Source organism: Capricornis sumatraensis, chromosome 9, assembly GCF_032405125.1.
Source record: "Capricornis sumatraensis isolate serow.1 chromosome 9, serow.2, whole genome shotgun sequence".
Lineage (NCBI taxonomy): Eukaryota > Metazoa > Chordata > Mammalia > Artiodactyla > Bovidae > Capricornis > Capricornis sumatraensis.
Window position 1 is genome coordinate 15,974,878 of NC_091077.1, and position 17,061 is coordinate 15,991,938.

The following is a 17,061-nucleotide window of genomic DNA, read 5'->3' on the forward strand; positions in this document are numbered from 1 at the left end:
AAACATAGTATAATTTTTAGAAATTAGAGATGCTGACTCTCAAATTCACAAGGAATTTATTCAAAGAGAAATAACTTTTATTGGGGGATAAAATGAGAGAGGATGTGGGAAAAAGTAACATACCCAAATATTTCTCAGAAGTTCATTATTGGAGGAAAAAACTGAACAAATTGAATATTAATGTAGAGACTCCAGAAAAAGCCCATGTTTATTTGGAAACTCAGAAGTTAAGATTAAGTTTCTATTTTAAGTAAATTACAAAATTATGATTTGAATGAAGAAAATATACTATCAATAGTTTTAAAATTTTAATTTTTTAATTGAAGGGTAATTGCTTTACAGAATTCTGTTGTTTTCTGTCAAGCATCAACATGAATCTGCCATAAGCTACCAGTATTTCATTGGCTACTTTCTGCATTCAGAAAAAAATTATTTTTCAGTTAAAATTTTATTTTCAATAAAAATCTCTGAAAGAATTGGACTAATGTGTGAAAAGCATGTATACCTTCAGCATTTTCTCCTAATAGGAATCTTTCCTCTTGTCAGACATAATACAGTAAAGGGTGGCCTGAAATGTTTTTACAGATAAAATGAACTTTCTGGATACAGGAATGGAGGAAACAATAAGGATGTGCTTACTGTATACTAGACCCAGCTTCAATCCCTGGGTCGGGAAGATCCCCTGGAGAAGGAAATGGCAACCCACTCCAGTATTCTTGCCTGGAGAATCGCATGGACGGAGGAGCCTGGTAGGTTACAGTCCATGGGGTTACACAGAGTCAGACATGACTGAGCGACTTCACTATCACTTCACTGCTGCTAAGTCGCTTCAGGCAAGAACACTCGAGTGGGTTGCCATTTCCTTCTCCAATGCATGAAAGTGAAAAGTGAAAGCGAATTTGCTCAGTCGTGTCCGACTCTTAGCGACCCCATGGACTGCAGCCTACCAGGCTCCTCCATCCATGGGATTTTCCAGGCAAGAGTACTGGAGTGGGGTGCCATTGCCCTCTCTGATCACTTCGCTACTGTATACTTAATGATGGAGGACCCAGCTAGATTCAGTAGCAGCTGCTTTGAGGAGCCATTAATCTGAGATGGAACATCTATCCATAACTCTAAATGACAGACGTTTAAAAAGAGAAAACAGATCCTCTGTGAAATAGATGTAAAGCAATTCTGATGCTATTGTTGGAATGAATAAGAAATATCTATCTGGTATACAGCTCAAAAACCAGGTGTAATAGCAACTTACTGCTTTCTGTTACTGGAACGAACAAAAAGTATCTGGTATACTGTTCAAAAGCCAAGTGTAATAGCAACTTACTATGAGATAAAACCTGAATGCAGATTTCTCTTAGAATCTGTTTGATACTTTAAACCTTTCAGAGAGTTCTTCTCAAGTCTTAGGAGGGTAATGTAGCACTTTGGGGCAAAGATAACAGCCAAGGAGCCCAGCACTGGAGGCCAAGATGGAGATGATCTCCACAGCCGCCATGACCTTGCCCTTGGTGCTGTGGCAGACACGGGGAGGAAGGTGACCCAGAGACTGAGGAGCACCAGCATACTGAAGGTCAGGAAATTGGCTTCACTCAAGGTGTCAGGCAGGTTCCTGGCCAGGAAAGCTGAGGACAAGGTCCCCAGGGATAAGGAGCCCAGGTAGCCCAGGACATGGTAGAAGGCAGTGACTGAGCCCTGTTGCACGTGATGAGGAGCTCCTTGGGCTCAGAGTGAGTGTTCATCTTGGGGAGAGGTTCCCAGCCAGACTCCACAGATAATCACTGGGTCAAGGAGCACATGGGAAAGACATAGCAGCTCCTGTTACCAGTGATCGTCTCATGGTTCTTCCTGGTTTCCTGGCCTTGAATGGCTGGATCACAGCCAGGGTTTTGGCTAAAACAGTGGGCCACAGCCACAGTGAACACAGCTCCAAATGTGATCTGTTGGAGGATGCAGGTGGCTGCGTGGGGATGATTGATGGAGTAAGGAGCAGAGGAAGGACTGGAGGAGGGAGATGAGCAGGACATGGCTGAGAGCCCGGTTATCGGCCTTGACTATGGGGGTGTCTCGGTGCTTCACAAAGACCCACAAAACCACAGCCGTGAGGACACAGAAGTAAAGAGCTGTGCAGGCCAGGGACATCCCCAGAGAACCCTCTAAGGCCACAAAGGTCAGGACTTTGGGGAGGCAGCGATTTCTCTTCCTGTTTGGGTACTCTTGGTCTGGGCACTGGACGCAATGCTGTGCACCTGGGGAGAAAGACTCAGCATTTCATTTTCACGATTCATTTTTATCATATTTGAATATTGCCACCATTTCTGTGATGTGTGTATTCATCCCCTCTGATGTTACCTTCAAACAAACCAAGTTAAGACTATACCAAGGGACAATGCTTTCAGGAAAAAAAAAAAGAATCTTCTAAAGTGGTGGAAATGGGTGTGCTCATTTGTGGTTCAGTTAACAAAGGCACGGATTCTTCCCAACTCTTTACTCTCCCTAGCCCATGAGTAAAGTAAAAATTTAAAAATGGTAAGTTTGGTTTTATCCAAATTAAAGTCTTTCGTGTATCAAGGTAAGTATCAAGAAAGTGAAGGCACAGTGGAAAAGGGAGAAAATATTTGCACATCTTCATTTGATAGGGGATTAATATCTGGAATCAATCCAGTACTACAAACCCACACAACAAAAATATAACCCAATTAAACTATGAACAAAGGATGTGTGTGGACATGTCTCCAAAGAAGATATACAAACAGGTATTAAATACATGAAACTATGCTCAAAACCAATATGTTTTACAAAATGCAAACTAAATCATGAGATAACCCTTTTATAAGATCATGGCATCTGGTCCCATCACTTCATGGGAAATAGATGGGGAAACAGTGGAAATGTGTCAGACTTTATTTTGGGGGGCTCCAAAATCACTGCAGATGGTGATTGCAGCCATGAAATTAAAAGACACTTACTCCTTGGAAGGAAAGTTACAACCAACATTGATAGCATATTCGAAAGCAGAGATATTACTTTGCCAACAAAGGTCTGTCTAGTCAAGGCTATGGTTTTTCCAGTAGTCATGTATGGATGTGAGATTTGGACTGTGAAGAAGGCTGAGTGCCGAAGAATTGATGCTTTTGAACTGTGGTGTTGGAGAAGACTTGAGAGTCCCTTGGACTGCAAGGATATCCAACCAGTCCATTCTAAAAGAGATCAGCCCTGGGTGTTCATTGGAAGGACTGATGCTGAAGCTGAAACTCCAGTACTTTGGCCACCTCATGGGAAGAGTTGACTCATTGGAAAAGACCCTGATACTGGGAGGGGTCGGGGGCAGGAGGAGAAGGGGACGGCAGAGGATGAGATGGCTGGATGGCATCACCGACTCGATGCACATGAGTTTGAGTGAACTCCGGGAGTTGGTGATGGACAGGGAGGCCTGGCATGCTGTGATTCATGGGGTCGCAAAGAGTCAGACACGACTTAGTGACTGAACTGAACTGAACTGAACCCCTAGGATGGCTATTCTACAAAATAATAGTTAAAATAACAAATGTCACTAAGGATGTTAAATAATTGGAATTTCATACATTACTGGAAGGAGTATAAAATGGTATAGCTTAAGTGAAAAGCAGTGTCAGTTTCTCAAAAAATTATGCATAACATTACCATAAGAATAAGATATCCCCTTCTAAATATCGATATATACCCAAAAGATACGAAGGCAGTGCCTTAAGTAGACATTTGTACACTATTCTTACAATAACCTAAAGGAAGGAAGCAGCCCAAATGTCCACTGAAGGAAAAATGAAATGATAAAAGGTGGTATCTATATGCAACGAAGCACTATTCAACCTTTTAAAATAATGAAATTGTCTTAACACACGCTGCAAAGTGGATGAATCTTGAAAATGTTATGGGAATTGAAATAAGCCAGACCCCCAGAGGACAAGCACTGTATGGTTCTACTCACGAGGTGCCGAGGAATAAACAAGTTCTTAGACAAAGGATGTGGGAGAAGGCTCACAAGGGACTTCAAGGGAATATAGGGGAGTTACTTTTTAATGTCTAAAGAGTTTAATAATGATAAATTTTTGCACATGGATAATGGAAATGATTGCACAACCATTGAAATGTACTTAATAGCACTGACTTCTACATATAAGACTGATTAAAATGGTAAAATTTATATATATTTATGACAATAAAATGTGTAGATCTAATAATGAATAAATGCATGAATTGAGAAGCTGGTACACAATGACTCTGCCTATGCCCTCAGTCTCCTTTTTAAGAAGAAAGGGCACCCACAGTGAGGAAACTCCATAATAAAGAGAACTCCACAAATTCCCAGAATATAGAAAGGCCACCCCAAATGCAGCAATATAACCAAGATAAAGAGACAGAGGAATACTCAGCAGGTAAAGGAACAGGAGAAATGCCCACCAAACCAAACCAAAGAGGAAGAGATAAGGAATCTACCTGAGAAAGAATTCCGAATATTGATAGTGAAAATGATCCAAAATCTTGAAATGAAAATGGAATCACAGATAAATAGCCTGGAGACAAGGATTGAGAAGATGCAAGAAAGGTTTAACAAGGACCTAGAAGAAATAAAAAAGAGTCAATATATAATGAATAATGCAATAAATGAGATCAGAAACACTCTGGAGGCAACAAATAGTAGAATAACGGAGGCAGAAGATAGGTTTAGTGAAATAGAAGATAGAATGGTAGAAATAAGTGAATGAGAGAGGAAAAAAGAAAAACGAATTAAAAGAAATGAGGACAACCTCAGAGACCTACAGGACAGTATGAAACGCTCCAACGTTTGAATTATGAGTCCCAGAGGAAGAAGACAAAAAGAAAGACCATGAGAAAATCCTTGAGGAGATAATAGTTAAAAACTTCCCTAAAATGGGGAAGGAAATAATCACCCAAGTCCAAGAAACCCAGAGAGTTCCAAATAGGATAAACCCAAGGCGAAACACCCTAAGACACATATTAATCAAATTAACAAAGATCAAACACAAAGAACAAATATTAAAAGCAGCAAGGGAAAAACAACAAATAACACACAAGGGGATTCCCATAAGGATAACAGCTGATCTTTCAATGGAAACTCTTCAGGCCAGGAGGGAATGGCAAGACATACTTAAAGTGATGAACCTACAGCCCAGATTACTGTACCCAGCAAGGATCTCATTCAAATACGAAGGAGAAATCAAAAGCTTTACAGACAAGCAAAAGCTGAGAGAATTCAGCACCACCAAACTAGCTCTCCAACAAATGCTAAAGGATATTCTCTAGACAGGAAACACAAAAAGGATGTATAAACCCGAACCCCAAACAATAAAGTAAATGGCAATGGGATCATATTTATCAGTAATTACCTTAAATGTAAATGGGTTGAATGCCCCAACCAAAAGGCAAAGACTGGCTGAATGGATACAAAAACAAGACCCCTATATATGCTGCCTACAAGAAACCCACCTCAAAACAAGGGACACATACAGACTGAAAGTGAAGGGCTGGAAAAAGATAAATCATGCAAATAGAGACCAAAAGAAAGCAGGAGTGGCAATACTCATATCCGATAAAATAGACTTTAAAACAAAGGCTGTGAAAAGAGACAAAGAAGGCCACTACATAATGATCAAAGGATCAATCCAAGAAGAAGATATAACAATTATAAATATATATGCACCCAACATAGGAGCACTGCAATATGTAAGACAAATGCTAACAAGTATGAAAGGGGAAATTAACAATAACACAATAATAGCGGGAGACTTTAATACCCCACTCACACCTATGGACAGATCAACTAAACAGAAAATTAACAAAGAAATGCACACTTTAAATGATACAATAGACCAGTTAGACCTAATTGATATCTATAGGACATTTCACCCCAAAACAATGAATTTCACCTTTTTCTCAAGTGCTCACGGAACCTTCTCCAGGATAGATCACATCCTGGGCCATAAATCTAACTTTGATAAATTCAAAAAAATCGAAATCATTCCAAGCATCTTTTCTGACCATAATGCATTAAGATTAGATCTCAATTACAGGAGAAAAACTATTAAAAATTCCAGCATATGGAGGCTGAACAACACACTTCTGAATAACCAACAAATCACAGAAGAAATCAAAAAAGAAATCAAAATATGCATAGAAACAAATGAAAATGAAAACACAACAACCCAAAACCTGTGGGACACTATAAAAGCAGTGCTAAGAGGAAAGTTCATAGCAATACAGGCATACCTCAAGAAACAGGAAAAAAGTCAAATAAATAACCTAACTCTACACCTAAAGCAACTAGAAAAGGAAGAAATGGAGAACCCCAGAGTTAGTAGAAGGAAAGAAATCTTAAAAATTAGGGCAGAAATAAATGCAAAAGAAACAAAAGAGACCATAGCAAAAATCAACAAAGCCGAAAGCTGGTTCTTTGAAAGGATAAATAAAATTGACAAACCATTAGCCAGACTCATCAAGAAACCAAGGGAGAAAAATCAAATCAATAAAATTAGAAATGAAAATGGAGAGATCACAACAGACAACACAGAAATACAAAGGATCATAAGAGACTACTATCAGCAATTATATGCCAATAAAATGGACAACATGGAAGAAATGGACAAATTCTTAGAAAAGTACAACTTTCCAAAACTGAGCCAGGAAGAAATAGAAAATCTTAACAGACCCATCACAAGCATGGAAATTGAAACTGTAATCAGAAATCTTCCAGCAAACAAAAGCCCAGGTCCAGATGGCTTCACAGCTGAATTCTACCAAAAATTTTGAGAAGAGCTAACACCTATCCTACTCAAACTCTTCCAGAAAATTGCAGAGGAAGGTAAACTTCCAAACTCATTCTATGAGGCCACCATCACCCTAATACCAAAACCTGACAAAGATGCCACAAAAAAGAAAACTACAGGCCAACATAACTGATGAACATAGATGCAAAAATCCTCAACAAAATTCTAGCAGTCAGAATCCAACAACACATTAAAAAGACCATACACCATGACCAAGTGGGCTTTATCCCAGGGATGCAAGGATTCTTCAATATCCACAAATCACTCAATGTAATTCACCACATTAACAAATTGAAAAATAAAAGCCATATGATTATCTCAATAGATGCAGAGAAGGCCTTCGACAAAATTCAACATCCATTTATGATAAAAACTCTCCAGAAAGCAGGAATAGAAGGAACATACCTCAACATAATAAAAGCTATATAAGACAAACCCACAGCAAACATTATCCTCAATGGTGAAAAATTGAAAGCATTTCCCCTAAAGTCAGGAAGATGACAAGGATGCCCACTTTCACTGCTACTATTCAACATAGTTCTGGAAGTTTTGGCCACAGCAATCAAAGCAGAAAAAGAAATAAAAGGAATCCAAATTGGAAAATAAGAAGTAAAACTCTCACTGTTTGCAGATGACATGATCCTCTACATAGAAAACCCTAAAGACTCCACCCGAAAATTACTAGAGCTAATCAATGAATATAGTAAACTTGCAGGATATAAAATCAACACACAGAAATCCCTTGCATTCCTATACACTAATAATGAGAAAGTAGGAAAAGAAACTGAGGAAACAATTCCGTTCACCATTGCAATGAAAAGAATAAAATATTTAGGAATATATCTACCTAAAGAAACAAAAGACCTATATATAGAAAACTATAAAACACTGATGAAAGAAATCAAAGAGGACACTAATAGATGGAGAAATATACCATGTTCATGGATTGGAAGAATCAATATAGTGAAAATGAGTATACTACCCAAAGCAATCTACAGATTCAATGCAATCCCTATCAAGCTACCAGCGGTATTTTTTACAGAACTAGAACAAATAATTTTAAGATTTGTATGGAAATACAAAAAACCTCAAATAGCCAAAGCAATCTTGAGAAAGAAGAATGGAACTGGAGTAATCAACGTGCCTGACTTCAGGCTCTACTACAAAGCCTCAGTCATCAAGACAGTATGGTACTGGCACAAAGACAGAAATATAGATCAATGGAACAAAATAGAAATCCCAGAGATAAATCCACACACCTATGGACACCTTATCTTTGACAAAGGAGGCAAGAATATACAATGGAGTAAAGACAATCTCTTTAACAAGTGGTGCTGGGAAAACTGGTCAACCACTTGTAAAAGAATGAAACTAGATCACTTTCTAACATCACACACAAAAATAAACTCAAAATGGATTAAAGATCTAAGCGTAAGACCAGAAACTATACAACTCCTAGAGGAGAACATAGGCAAAACACTCTCCGACATAAATCACAGCAGGATCCTCTATGATCCACCTCCCAGAATACTGGAAATAAAAGCAAAAATAAACAAATGGGATCTAATTAAAATTAAAAGCTTCTGCACAACAAAGGAAAATGTAAGCAAGGTGAAAAGACAGTCTTCTGAATGGGAGAAAATAATAGCAAATGAAGCAACTGACAAACAACTAATCTCAAAAATATACAAGCAACTTATGCAGCTCAATTCCAGAAAAATAAACGACCCAATCAAAAAATGGGCCAAAGAACTAAATAGACATTTCTCCAAAGAAGACATACGGATGGCTAACAAACACATGAAAAGATGCTCAACATCACTCATTATTAGAGAAATGCAAATCAAGACCACAGTGAGGTACCACTTCACACCAGTCAGAATGGCTGCGATCCAAAAGTATGCAAGCAATAAATGCTGGAGAGGGTGTGGAGAAAAGGGAACCCTCTTACACTGTTGGTGGGAATGCAAACTAGTACAGCCACTATGGAGAAGAGTGTGGAGATTCCTTAAAAAATTGCAAATAGAACTGCCTTATGACCCAGCAATCCCACTGCTGGGCATACACACCGAGGAAGCCAGAATAGAAAGAGACACATGTACCCCAATGTTCATTGCAGCACTGTTTATAATAGCCAGGACATGGAAACAACCTAGATGTCCATCAGCAGATGAATGGATAAGAAAGCTGTGGTACATGTACACAATGGAGTATTACTCAGCCATTAAAAAGAATACATTTGAATCAGTTCTGATGAGATGGATGAAACTGGAGCCGATTATACAGAGTGAAGTAAGCCAGAAAGAAAAACACCAATACAGTATACTAACACATATGTATGGAATTTAGAAAGATGGTAATGATGACCCTGTATGCAAGACAGCAAAAGAGACACAGATGTGTAGAGCGGACTTTTGGACTCTGAGGGAGAGGGAGAGGGAGCAGGTGGGATGATTTGGGAGAACAGCATTGAAACATGTATACTATCACGTAAGAAACGAATCGCCCGTCTATGTTCCATGCAGGATGCAGGATGCTTGGGGCTGATGCACAGGGATGATCAAGAGGGATGATATAGGGTGGGAGGTGGGAGAGGGGGTTCATGTTTGGGAGCTCATGTACACCCGTGGCAGATTCATGTCAATGTATGCCAAAACCAATACAGTATTGTAAAGTAAAATAAAGTAAAAATAAGAATTAAAAAAAAAGAAGAAGAAGAAAGGGGAAAGTGATGAAGTCATCATTGGGTGATTAAATTTTTATACCCGTGTGGTTGGAAATGTGTCTCTCTGGACAAAAAACACAAGTAAAGCAGCACATTGGCCTTCCTTGTCGAATTTTTCTGAATCCTGAGTTGTAGCTCTGGCTACACACAGATTTTGGTATCTGAAAGAAAAAATTGGGAATCACTGGTCACAGTTTTGCATGTTCTTAGCTGCTAACACAGGAAATCTGCAGTTCTCCCAGGAGAAGAAAGGCTATTTCATCTTGTTACATCTCTCTGTCTCCTACCAGCCCCTACCTTGTGATATTAACTAGACATCTATGTGTGGGACCCTAGGGTTATTCACTTCTTTCTTTCTTCTTAATTATCAACAGAGACAACCAAATTTTTACAAAATTATTTCTTTTATATCATACGTTCCTGGCACCATATCTTGTTTTTCTCCTATATAACCACTTCATTCCAAATTCTATCCATGCAAATATCTATGTGGTCATGATACTGAGATTTTATATATAGAGAAATATTTTACTATGCTTTCACACTTAGCTGGGTAGAAGATTGCAGGTAAGAGAACCTATTCATGTGAGAAGTAGACACACTATGAAAAGTATCTTTAAAAAGTAAGTGTAATGTAAAACAGATAGCCAATGGGAATTTGCTGTATGACTCAGGGAACTCAAACCGGGGCTCTGTAAAAACCTAGAGGGGTAGGAGGGGAAGAAGGTTGAAGAGGGAGGGGACATATATATACCAATGCCTGACTCATGTTGATGTTTGGCAGAAACCAACCTATACTGTAAAACAATTGTTCTTCAATTAATAAATTTTTTAAAGAAAAAAATTTATATGTATATATAAAGTGTTGGCCAGGAAGAGTTTACTATGAATGCGTGTTACAAAGCACAGATTTTTACTAACCCACTTCTGGGGTCCAGACTCAGCTTTGGCACTGGCTTGTCAGAAAATTAGCAACATACTAAAGGTACAAAGCATTATTATTTTATAAATCAAACAAAAAAGTACCAGGGATTTTTTATCTGTACTAAAATTAAAGGAAACTGTGGCTAATATTTTGGGTAACTAAGTAGGATGAAGATTGATGATCAGCTTAGTTCAGTTGCTCAGTCGTGTCCGACTATTTGTGACCCCATGGACTGCAGCATGCCAAGCTTCCCTGTCCATCACCAACTCCCGGAGTTTACTCAGACTCATGTCCATCGAGTCTGTGATGCCATCCAACTATCTCATCCTCTGTTGTCCCCTTCTCCCACCTTCAGTCTTTCCCAGCATCAGGGTCTTTTCCAATGAGTCAGTTCATCATATCAGGTGGCCAAAGCATTGGAGTTTCAGCTTCAGCATCAGACCTTCCAATGAATATTCAGGACTGATTTCCTTTAGGATGGACTGGTTGGATCTCCTTACAGTCCAAGGGACTCTCAAGAGTCTTCTCCAATACCACAGTTCAAAGCATCAGTTCTTCGGTGCTCAGCCTTCTTTATAGTCCAACTCTCACATCCATACATGACTACTGGAAAAACCATAGCTTTGACTAGACGGACCATTGTTGGCAAAGTGATGTCTCTGCTTTTGAGTATGCTATTTAGGTTGATGATCAAGGGGTATGCAAAAAAAAAAAAAAGGAAAATGTAAATGGTATCTAAAAAGAGATATTTCATATCCAAAACTTACTTGAATTTATCTAAACAGAAGTAGGACCTGTACCATATATTAATAAGGTTCAGGATATCCGATACATCCACTACCTTTATTCATTTCACTCACACAACTTCTGCATGAATAAATATACTCAAATTTAAAATAATCACATATATCTTTTCTGCGAAGAAAACAACAACACTAATTAGAAAAGATATATAGTGCCCTTGTATTCATTGTATCGTTAGTTTCCATAGCCAATATATGGTAGTAACCCAAGTGCCCATCAATGCATGAATCGATGAACAAAGTATGGTATGTGTATATATATATACACACACACTGGAATATTATTCTATCATAATAAAGAATGAAATCTTACCATTTGTGGCAACATGGGGACCTAGGAGGTATTATGCTAAATGTAATAACTCAGACAGAAAAAGACAACTGCATGATTTCACATTTATGTTTAACAAACGAATAAATGACCATCAAAACAAAAAACCAGACTCACAGATACAGGAAACAAAAAGGTGGTTGCCAGAGGGGAAGAAGCTGGTGGGGAAACAGAAACAGGTGGGGAAGATTAGAAGGGACAAACTTCCAGTTGCAAAATAAATATCAAGGGTATGAGATGTACAGTCTGAGGAATATAGTCACCAGCTCTGTAATATCTTTGTATGGTGATATATCCAAACTATAGTGGTGACCATTTTTAAAGCTATAGAAAGAATCATGATATTATGTAACAAGAACTAAAAAAGGGAAAGTAACATAGTATGATAAGCCACATATTCAAAAACAAACTCATAAGAGAGTTCAGATTTGTGGTTACCAGCAGCAGGTTGAGGGGTGCAATTGGATGAAGACTGTTAAAAGATACAAACTTTCAGTTATAAGAAAATTAAGTCCTAGGGATGTACTGTACAACACAACAAAATAATTAACACTGTTATACATGAAAGTTGTTAAAAGAGTAAATCCTAAATGTTCTCATCACAAGGAAAAAAATTCTTTTCTTTGTGATTATTTATCTACATGAGATGATGGATGTTCACTAACCTTATGGAGGTAACTATTTCATGATGTATATAACTCAAACCATTATGCTGTACCCCTTAAAATACAGTGCTGTATGTCATTTCTATCTCAATAAAACTGGAAGAAGAAATAACAAGCACCTGTACAAATCTGCTCCTGCTAGACATTGGCTCAGAACACCTGTAGGCTACATAGTATAAAATCAAGATTTTGCAATCAAAGGGTGAGTTTAGTGCTGACTTAATGGGTGCACACATAGTTTCATATGAGGACTCTCTGGTAGTTTTACAATGTGTACATCTCATCTTGAAAAGATCTCATACCTCTTTAAATCCAATAGGCCATTCTATCATCTCTTCCTTGATCACCAAGCGTTGATCATATAGACTATTGGAGCCAAACTCTCCCTCTTTAATCAGGAGCCCAAGACCACCTGGAAAACTCACAGCATTCAGGATATCGTACTGCACCACATGACTTCTTTTCTCTTCCAAGGACATGTGCTCCCCAGGACTGTTTCTAAATTGAATTTTATACAGGAATGGGTAAAGTTAGAGGAGAAGAAAGATTGGGAAATGGAAAATGTATTCAAATTAGAGACGGAAGGGCTATACTTACAAAGCAAGCACTTCCCCACCTCCCCAAACTCAAGCTTTCTTGTTGGTAGAAGCTGAGTTTTGTTTGGGTGTTTATCATCTCTTGGACTCTAGTGACATGAACTTTTCCTCATCCTGAAAACAAGGAGAGAAGGAATTGAATACAGTCCAGACACTGTTCAAAGCCTTGCCTTTGCTATAAGCTTTGGTAAACATGACCCATAAAGTTTGCTTGTGGCTTCTGGAAGGAAATGCCTATATTCTCAAAAAGGTACAACATGGAATTTTGTTTTCCCTCATCCTGCAGTTGGATGTTTTTGATCACGAATATGACTGACTGGATTCCATGGTGGCTCAGATGGTAAAGAATCTGTATACAATGCAGGAGACCAGGGTTCGATCCCTGGGTAGGGAAGATCCCCTGGAGAAGGGAATGTCAACCCACTTCAGTATTCTTGCCTGGAGAATCCCCTGGACAGAAGAGCCTGGTGGGCTACAGTCCATGGGGTTGCAAAGAGTAGGACATGACTGAGCGACTAACACACACAACACATGGGACCTGGCTAGACAAGAGGCTGAATTCTAAGCTAATTGGTCAAGTTGCCATTCAAAATGCAGTCCAGTTCTGAAAGTAGTGTTGTCATCTTTGATGCTTTTGAACTGTGGTGCTGGAGAAGACTTTGAGAGTCCCTTGGACTGCAAGGAGATCAAACCACTCAATCCTAAAGGAAATCAGTCCTGAATATCCATTGGAAGGATTGATGCTGAAGCTGAAACTCCAATACTTTGGCCACCTGGGGTGAAGAACTGACTCATTGGAAAAGACCCTGATGCTGGGAAAGATTGAAGGCAGGAAGAGAAGGGGAGGACAGAGGATGAAATGGTTGAACGGCATCGCCAACCTGATGGACTTGTGTTTCAACAAGCTCTAGGAAATAGTGAAGAACAGGGAAGCCTAGTGTGCTGCAGTCTGTGGGGTTGCAAAGTTAGACACGACTGAGTGACTGAACTGACTGAAGTGATGACTGTCTGATGACAATAGGTGAAACATGCTCCCTGTGGGAGAAAATTAAAAACTACAACTCATAGAGCATTAATGGAATTGTCGATTTAGGCTTTTAATCCTTGAACCGCAGGAGCTTCTGTCACTTTGTTGTGGGAAATAGTGAACGCTTTAATTTTTGAGGTGCAATTCACATAACATATGACTCACCATTTCAAAGGAGACAAGTTAGTGGGTTTCAGGACATATGGAATGTTGTGCAATCATCAGCACTGTCTAATGCCAGAATATTTTCATCATCACAAAAAACCCTTGGAAGTTAAACGGTCACTCCCCATTTCTCCCTAAACACAATCCCTGCCAGTCATTACTCTACGTTCTGTCTGTAGATCTGCCTGTTCCTGACATTTTTTATGGAAGAAATTGTATAATATTTCCCCTTTTGTGTCTGGTTTCTTTCACTTAGCATAATGTTTTTAAAGCTTGTATGTATACCAATAATTATTTTCTTGTAATGACTGAATCTTGCTTCGTTGCTTATCCATTTATCCTTTGGAGAATTAAAATGTATCCAAATTGTAAAGGAAGAGGTGAAAGTGTCTATTTGAAGATGACATGATACACTATGCAGAGCCATAAATCCTCCACGCAGAAATCCTCAAAACTAATAGATGAATTCAGCAAGAGTGCAAGATACACTATTAACATGCAGAAATCTGATGCATTTGTTTATGCTATTATGAAGTATCAGAAAGACAAAGTAAAAGAAAATACATCCCATTTACATGGAATCGAGAAAGATGGTGCTGATGAATTCATTTGCAGGGCAGCAATGGATTGCCAGGAGAAATATCCATAACCTCAGATATGCAGATGACACCACCCTTACAGCAGAAAGTGAAGAGGAGCTAAAAAGCCTCTTGATGAAACCGAAAAAGGAGAGGGAAAAAGTTGGCTTAAAGCTCAACATTCAGAAAACAAAGATCATGGCATCTGGTCCCATCAGTTCATGGGAAATAGATGGGGAAACAGTGGAAACAGTGTCAGACTTTATTTTTTTTGGCTCCAAAATCACTGCAGATGGTGACTGCAACCATGAAATTAAAAGACGCTTACTCCTTGGAAGGAAAGTTATGACCAACATAGATAGCATATTGAAAAGCAAAGACATTACTTTGCCAACAAAGGTCCGTCTAGTCAAGGCTATGGTTTTTCCAGTGGTCATGTATGGAGGTGAGAGTTGGACTGTGAAGAAAACTGAGCGCTGAAGAATTGATGCTTTTGAACTGTGGTGTTGGAGAAGACTCTTGAGAGTCCCTTGGACTGCAAGGAGATCCAACCAGTCCATTCTAAAGGAGATCAGCCCTGGGATTTCTCTGGAGGGAATGATGCTGAAGCTGAAACTCCAGTACTTTGGCCACGTCATGCAAAGAGTTGACTCATTGGAAAAGACTCTGATGCTAGGAGGGATTGGGGGCAGGAGGAGAAGGGAACGACAGAGGATGAGATGGCTGGATGGCATGACTGACTCAATGGACGTGAGTCTGAGTGAAGTCCGGAAGTTGGTGACAGACAGGGAGGCCTGCTGTGCTGTGATTCATGGGGTCTCAAAGAGTCAGACACGACTGAGCGACTGAAGTGAAGTGAACTGAACTGAATGGAGATGCAGACATGGAGGAGAGACTTGCGGACACAGCAGGGGAAGGAGTGAGTGGAACGAACAGAGAGAGTAGCAAGGAAACATATACATAGATAGCCAGTGGGAATTTGCTCTGTCACTCAGGGAGCTCAAACCAGTACTCTGTGACAACCTAGAGTGGTGTTAAGATGGGGTGGGAGGTGGGAGGGAGGTTCAGAAGGGAGGGGACATGTGTACCTATGGCTGATTCATGTTGATGTTTGGCAGAAACCAACACAATATTGTAAAACAATTATTCTTCAGTTCAGTTCAGTTCAGTCGCTCAGTCGTGTCCGACTCTTCGCGACCCCATGAACTGCAGCACGCCAGGCCTCCCTGTCCATCACCAACTCCCGGAGTTCACCCAGACTCGCGTTCATCGAGTCAGTGATGCCATCCAGCCATCTCATCCTCTGTCGTCCCCTTCTCCTCCTGCCCCCAATCCCTCCCAGCATCAGAGTCTTTTCCAATGAGTCAACTCTTTGCATGAGGTGGCCAAAGTACTGGAGTTTCAGCTTCAGCATCATTCCTTCCAAAGAAATCTTCAGAATGGACTAGTTGGATTTCCTTGCAGTCCAAGGGACTCTCAAGAGTCTTCTCCAACACCACAGTTCAAAGGCATCAATTCTTTGGTGCTCAGCCTTCTTCACAGTCCAACTCTCACATCCATACATGACTACTGAAAAAACCATAGCCTTGAATTATTCTTCAATTAGAAATACATTTTTAAAAATAAAAAAAATTTAAATAAAATCACACACACACACACAAAATAGTTGGAATAAACTTAAGAAAAGAGATGAAAGAGCTGAATGCTGAAAACTATAAAACACTGATTGTGGAAACCAAAGATGATGTAAAGAAATGGAAAGATTTCCCATACTCTTGACTGGAAGAGTTAATATTGTTAAAAGGCCTGCACTATCCACAGCGCAACACCTGAAATTAATACAATATTGTAAATCACTATACTTCAATTTTAGAAAGTCATATAACTGCAAAAAATGTAGAGCAAATAACCTAACATCCATTCCTAACAAAACCTCAGCAAACTGGGAATAGAGGGGATTCCTCAACTTGATAAAGCACATGTATGAAAAACTCACTACTTAACATCCTACTTCATGGAAGCATTAAGTATTAAGCAAATACTAACAGGTCATAAGGGAATGAAATAGACAACAATTCAATAACAACAGGGGACATTAATATCCCACTTTCAACAGTGAATAGATCATCCAGACAGATAATCAATAAAGAAACTAAGCGAAAGAAGCCACTCACAAAAGGTCACGCTTTACATAATCCTTTTTATATGAAACTTCCAGAGTTAGAAAATCTAAAGAGACAGTAGATTATCAATGTGTGTTGAGAGTAGATGAAAATGGAAAGAAATTAATGATGAGCATGAAATTGCATTTTCAGGTGACAAAAATATTCTAAAATTAGATAGGAATGAAGGTTGCACACCTCTGTGAGTGTGCAAAAGTCACTGAACTGTACACTATATAAGGCTGAATTTTTTGTGTGAATTA

General features: G+C 39.1%; 1 pseudogene; it reads right to left on the reverse strand.

The window, feature by feature from the left end:
- Positions 1-1,323: 1,323 nt before the first annotated feature.
- On the reverse strand, positions 1,324-12,749 carry LOC138086174 (vomeronasal type-2 receptor 116-like; annotated as a pseudogene).
- Positions 12,750-17,061: the final 4,312 nt, after the last annotated feature.